The 6000-nt window shown below is 45.5% G+C and overlaps 1 long non-coding RNA gene across 1 annotated transcript in view; it reads left to right on the top strand.

The window, feature by feature from the left end:
* Positions 1 to 5465, top strand: part of LOC113876727 — a 23132-nt gene extending 17667 nt beyond the window's left edge. The window contains exons 2-3 of the long non-coding RNA XR_003506574.1: positions 4808 to 4894; positions 5427 to 5465. This is a non-coding gene — a long non-coding RNA (uncharacterized LOC113876727). The remainder of the gene's footprint in view (positions 1 to 4807; positions 4895 to 5426) is intronic.
* Positions 5466 to 6000: the final 535 nt, after the last annotated feature.

Genomic DNA, 6000 nt, shown 5'->3' on the forward strand with positions numbered 1-6000 from the left:
GGACCCTTTCGAGCAGGCTGTGACAAAACAGCTCTCAGGCCCATGAAGCAGCTCTTGCTTTCACCTCTGGCTACGTGCACTGCTCAAAATTTTCTCCACTAGGGAGACCTCCTCTCACAGCTGGGGGTGTAATGGAAGAGCAGTTCATTTTCAGTTTGTCTCCTTCATACCAAGATAATGTGTCCTTGAACCAAGTTTGGGGCTTCTCCCCTTCTATTAGCCATTTTCTGGATACACCACATAATGTATGGGTGTGAGATGATGTAAGAGGCATCAGGGCAACAGTGTTAGGAAACACTGGTGTTTGAACCATCTGTTTATAGATATCAGTTATACTATTTGGATCTGCCTAAGCTTGATCTGGGATATACAACATCTAAACAATGATGGATTGGATGCCTGGCCTGACCAACCTAATGATTCTGTGGGTCTGCCAGCACCCAGATCATGACAGGCAGGTCTAGCCACATGGTCACATGACCACCCACAGTCATGAACTCAGTCAATTCCAAGGTCAGCAATTACTCTTCTAATGTTGGCTGGGGCTTGCCCAAGGCTCCCTACAGCATCTTCCTCTACAATGGAATCTACCTGATTGTTTGATGGAAGTGGCAGGACTGCTCATACTGTAGCCTTGGACCTGCTGCAGAGTTAATTCCAGTTCTAAAAATTACTCAAAGGGACTTCCCTGGTGGACTAGTGGCTAAGACTCCATGCTGTCAATACAGGGGACCCAGCTTCAACCCCAGGTCAGGCAACTGGATCCCACACGCCACAACTAAGACCTGGTACGGTCAAATAAATAAATGTTTAAAAGTAAATAAATACCTAAAAATTTTTTTAATCACTCAAAATTAGCACAGAACCTGATAAATGATTGGAATAGAGTGTCAAAAATGGTATATTCTTCCTTCACAATCCAAACAGGAACAGAGGCATAAAAACAGAGGAAAACCAGAAAGCAAGTAGTAAAATCCTGGAACTAAGTCAACCATATCAATAATGTGTGTAATGATTAGATGTAAATGTACTAAAATACCAATTAAAGGGCAGAGATCCTCCAGTGAACAGAAAAGACCCAACTATTAGTATATGCTGTCTATAATAAGGCTCACTTTAAATATAAAGACACGAATCAGGTGAAAGTAAAGAATGGATAAAGATATGCTAAGCAGGCAGTGAGCCTAGGAAAGCTGTGGTGGTGGTAATGCTATCAGACATGGTGGACTTTAAGGGGATGAGTGTTACCCAAGCTACACAGGGAACTCCCTATGGACATAATTATAATAATCATACATGCATGTGTGTGTGTGCAGTAACAGAGCTTTGAAACATTTGAAGAAAAAAACTGACAAAAACAGAGACGAGGCTAAACTATAACAATCATTGAAGCTTTTTACACCCCACACCATCAGAGGACAGAATAGCTCTGGACTAAATAATGAGGAAACATACAGAAGAGCAGAAGAACTTTGTCAACCACCCTGACTGGAAGTGACATTTACAAGCATGAAACTCAACAGCTGCAGCAGTCACTTTCTTTTCCAGAAAACGTGCTACCTTCACCATGATAGACCATATGTTCACCCACCAAACGATATTCATAAAATCCAAAGAATGTGCCAAGTATGTCCTCTGCCCACAGTGGAAGGAAATGAAAATAAATGACAATGAGATACATGGAAAAATCTCAAATATGTGGAAGTCATACAACACACATAAAGAATCCATAGGTCAGAGACATATTAAGGGAAATTAGAAAATATTCTGAATGGAGTGATATAAAACCTAAACATATCAAAACTTATGAGATATCCTGGGGCAGTGGTTAAGGGAAATTTATGGCTTAAAACACATTGTAGGAAAAAAAAAAAAGTGGGGAGATTCGTCCCCCAGTGTTCTCAAGGCTTCGTGGCAGCAACGCAGAGGACAGGCACCGCAGGGCAAGAGACACCTTTCTCTTGATTTCCTGCTACATGCTCCCACCCCTCACACAGCAGCCTGCAAACTCTAAAATACACAACCACTGTGTCTCTCCCTTGCTCTAAACCTCCCACCGCTCCCCACTGCTTCAGGGCAAAACTCAAAAGGGACCTCAGCAGGCTGACCTTTCATGACTTTGCTCCTACTCACCTTTATCTCCCTTGCCTCTGGGTGCTGTTTGCCTGTGTGCTACATCTGGCTTTCTGAACTGTCCCTTGAAATCAGGAGCGTTTTTTCCCTCCTCTCCTTCTCCCCTAGAACTAGGGTTGCCAGATAAAATACAGGACTCCCAGTTAAACCTGAATTTCAAATAAATAATGAACAATTTTTCAGAATGTCCCCAATATTGCATGGGGCGCGCGTGCGCACACACACACACGTATATATATACTAAAAAACGATTCGCTGTTTATATGAAATTCAAATTTAACTGGATGCTAAATTTTTATTTATTTATTTGCCAAATCTGGCGACCGTAGCCAGAACAGGTACATGGTACTCCATCTGCCCTTTCTCTGCTTCTCTGCATGGGTGACTCCTTTTCAAGAGTCAGGTCTTAGCTTAGAAATAACATACCCACCCCCCGCCCCTCTCGCCACCCCCCCCCACCCCACCTCACCGCCCCTGCCCCCTCACCCCCTGCCGCCCCCTTGCGCCCCTCCCCCCCACAGACAGTTCTCCCTCCCCCTTTCTCAGGCTGAGGCTACAGTCGTCTCATTTCTGTGCCTGAGCTGTGCCCACCAGGCAAGGTAGGTGGCCTAGTATGAGGCCCACCTCATTCACTGCTAACTCCTCATCCTCTGGTACAGTGTCCAGCACTTGGTGGCCACTCAATAGGTACTTGTTGAAGGAACAAGCACTGATCTAGGACCCAGCTGTGGGGATAGCAAGCTGGCCTCTTCTGCCCCCTCCACCCCCAGTAGGGGATGCATCAATTACCTATCACTGCAAACAAACCACTCCTGACATTAGTAACTTTAAAACGCCGCAAGCATGTAGTTTGCTCATGAATCTACAAAATGAGCCGAACTCAGTGGGGACAGTTCATCATTGCGTCCTGCACCCCCTCCTCCCAACACACACACAGCTGGCGCAGGAGAATCCAGGTCCACGAGGACTCCCTCACAAGGCCTTCACGTGCGCGCTCTATGCTGCTCCCCTCCACATGTGCCTCTCCATGGGGTGGCCTGGGCTTCCTTACAGCACTGCAGCTGAGTTCCAGCAACAACATCTCAGAGGAGACACAAAAGGGCAGACGCTAGTTTTCTAAGGCCTAGATCTGGAAACTAATACAGTGTCATTTCCACCATATTCTACCGGTTAAGTAGCTGTGGAGTCCATATTCAAGGAGACGGGTCATAGACCCCCATCTCTAAATGGAACAATACTAAAGAATTTCATGACTGTGTTTTAAAGCGACCACAGGAGAGAACACTCACTACCAAGGAACTGACAGAGCCCAGCCTCAGCACCAGGCTGAGTGTGTAATGGGTCACAGGATGCTATTCTTTCCATAGGTGAGTGTGCAGCACAGATAGATCAGTATGTTCAAGGAATCTGGGAGTGAGATAGGGCAGGAGGATGGAGGGAGGGAGGGAGCAAGGGAGTGAGAGAGAGAAGGAAAGAGTCCTCCCTCGGAGGATGAAGCAGCTCACCCAATGCAGGCACTCATGAGAACGGCACCTGAAAGAACGCTGTGCAGCTGGCACCTGTCAGGGGTCCCTTGGGATGCTGTAAACAAAAAATTCCAAGTTGAATTCTTTTTTTTTTTTTAAATCAGTCTATAGAAAGTTGACAGAATAGTCAAATGAACAACACATACACCTGTCACCTAGTGTCGCCAATGGTGAACATTTTACTGCATTTGCAATTTGAAAGTAAGTTACAAATAAGGTACTTCCCTACCCAGTCCTTTGGCCTGCATTCCCTCCTGCCCCACCCCCGCCCCCTCCAGCAGTGTACTCTCTGCACCAGTGGTTTCAGCCAGGGGTGATTCTGTCCCCCAGGGGATAGCTGACAAAGTCAAGTGGAGACTTTTTTGGCTGCTGGCTGTACCATGCGGCATGTGGGATGCGGGATCTTAGTCCCCCAACCAGGGATTGAACCTGTGCCCCCTGCAGTCGGAGTATAGAGTCTTAACCACTGGACCAGAGACATTTTTGATTTATATTTTTTTTAACTAAGAAAAAAATTCATGTAACTTAAAATTCACCATTTAACCATTTTCAAGTGTTTCTCATGACAAGAGGCAGCCTTCATTCCTGTGTGCTCAGTTGTGTCTGATCTTTGTGACCCCGTGAAATGTAGGCCCCTGAGGTTCCTCTGTCCATGGAATTTCCCAGGCAAGAGCACTGGAGTAGGTTGCCATTTCCTCTTCCAAAATCTTCCCAACCCAGGGGTCGAACCCAAGTCTTCTGCACGGGCAGCCAGATTGTTTACCACTGCACCACCTGGGAAATTTTATTCCTCTGCTAATCCTAAAACATCTGACTCTTCAGCTTGTTGCACCTGAACAGGTTTGGTGCTCCTGACACCTAGTGGGCAGGGACCAGAAATGCTGCTAAATTCCCAGAGGACAGAATTATTTGGCCCCAAAATGTTGAGGCTAAGAGAGCCCCTCTGCACTATCAGAGCACCACCATTACATTCATGAAAATCAACAGCCATTCAGTCACTGGTCTCAAGAATGTCCCTTGTAGCATTTTTATTTCAGTTCAGGAGACAAGGTTTACATATTTGGTGGTGAGGTCTCTGTAGTCTCTTTTAATATAGAAGAGTACTCTCTGCCCTACACTTGGTCTTTTTGTCTGATTACTTTTTGTAGGAGTCGAAGCCAGTTTTAGCACTGGATACAGTATTCTGGATTTACCTGATTGCTTCCTCAAGATCAGATTCGTGGTAAACCATGCTGGTAAGAATACTAGTTTGATGATTACTGCATCACATCAGGGGGCTCATAAGATGAGGTTGCTATGCTATTTATGATACTGAAATTGGATGATGATGTAGCTCACAAGATAGAAAGTGCTGCCCTCCACACCCCACCAACCCAAGCAAGGTGTCCAGGCAGCCGCCCTAGTTGGCTTAACCTTTCTGAAGACCAGTGATAGCCTGGGGAGGCTGACTCTCACCCAACAGGGAATCCTCAGGCCTTCTTCCTTCTCTTCTGGACAAGGGGAAGGCCCCGAGAGCCAGCAGTTCCCCTTGCAGGCCCCAGGGAGCAGGCCCCAGCTGAGGTCCTGAGAGGCCTTAGTTCCCAGGAAGAAGAAAACTGAAGTGCAGGCATGAGCTGAGCCCCTCAAGGCTGGAGGCAGGAAGCTGAGGGTATGGCTTAGAGGAGGCCGGGGGTTGTGAAGCTGGAAACTCCAGGGCCCATAGCATTCCTGTGATAAACAACTGTGCAAAAGCTGTACTGAGGTTACTCTCTACCTTCTTCCTTTCAGAATGCAGAGTTCACATACCACAACTAAAGATCCCACATGCTGCAATGAAGATTAAAGATTCTGCATGCCAGAACTAAGACCTTGTGAAGCCAAGTAAATAAATAAAATGATCCATTTAAAAAAATAATCAAAAGGCACTGTGTCAACATTCAACTGAAACCAGCTCCATTTCTGGAGTGTTCAATTACATAAGCCAATACATTATGTTTATAACTGAAGACAGTTTGAACCAAGCTTTCTGTTCATTACAACTGCTGTCATCTCATTGATAGCATTTTTTTAACACTGTAAAAAAAAATCAGTGACAACCAGGAAAATACTGCTTTTCTTCACATTCATATGGATTTTAGGAAATTATTATCTTTTCCCCAGGAGAAATAAGCTACAGACAAAACTAGAAGTAGAATCACACTGTAAAATCTGCAAATCCTAGAAGTCTACAACTTGAAGATTTCCCCAGGGACAGGGAAGAAAACAAATGTCACAAGAGATGAGACAAACACACATAAGGACAACAAGCTGGGGAAACAGTTTTCAGCACTGACCCCCACACTAGGTACCCTTTTTCTCCTGG

This window comes from Bos indicus x Bos taurus, chromosome 18 (genome assembly GCF_003369695.1).
Source record: "Bos indicus x Bos taurus breed Angus x Brahman F1 hybrid chromosome 18, Bos_hybrid_MaternalHap_v2.0, whole genome shotgun sequence".
NCBI classification, from domain to species: domain Eukaryota; kingdom Metazoa; phylum Chordata; class Mammalia; order Artiodactyla; family Bovidae; genus Bos; species Bos indicus x Bos taurus.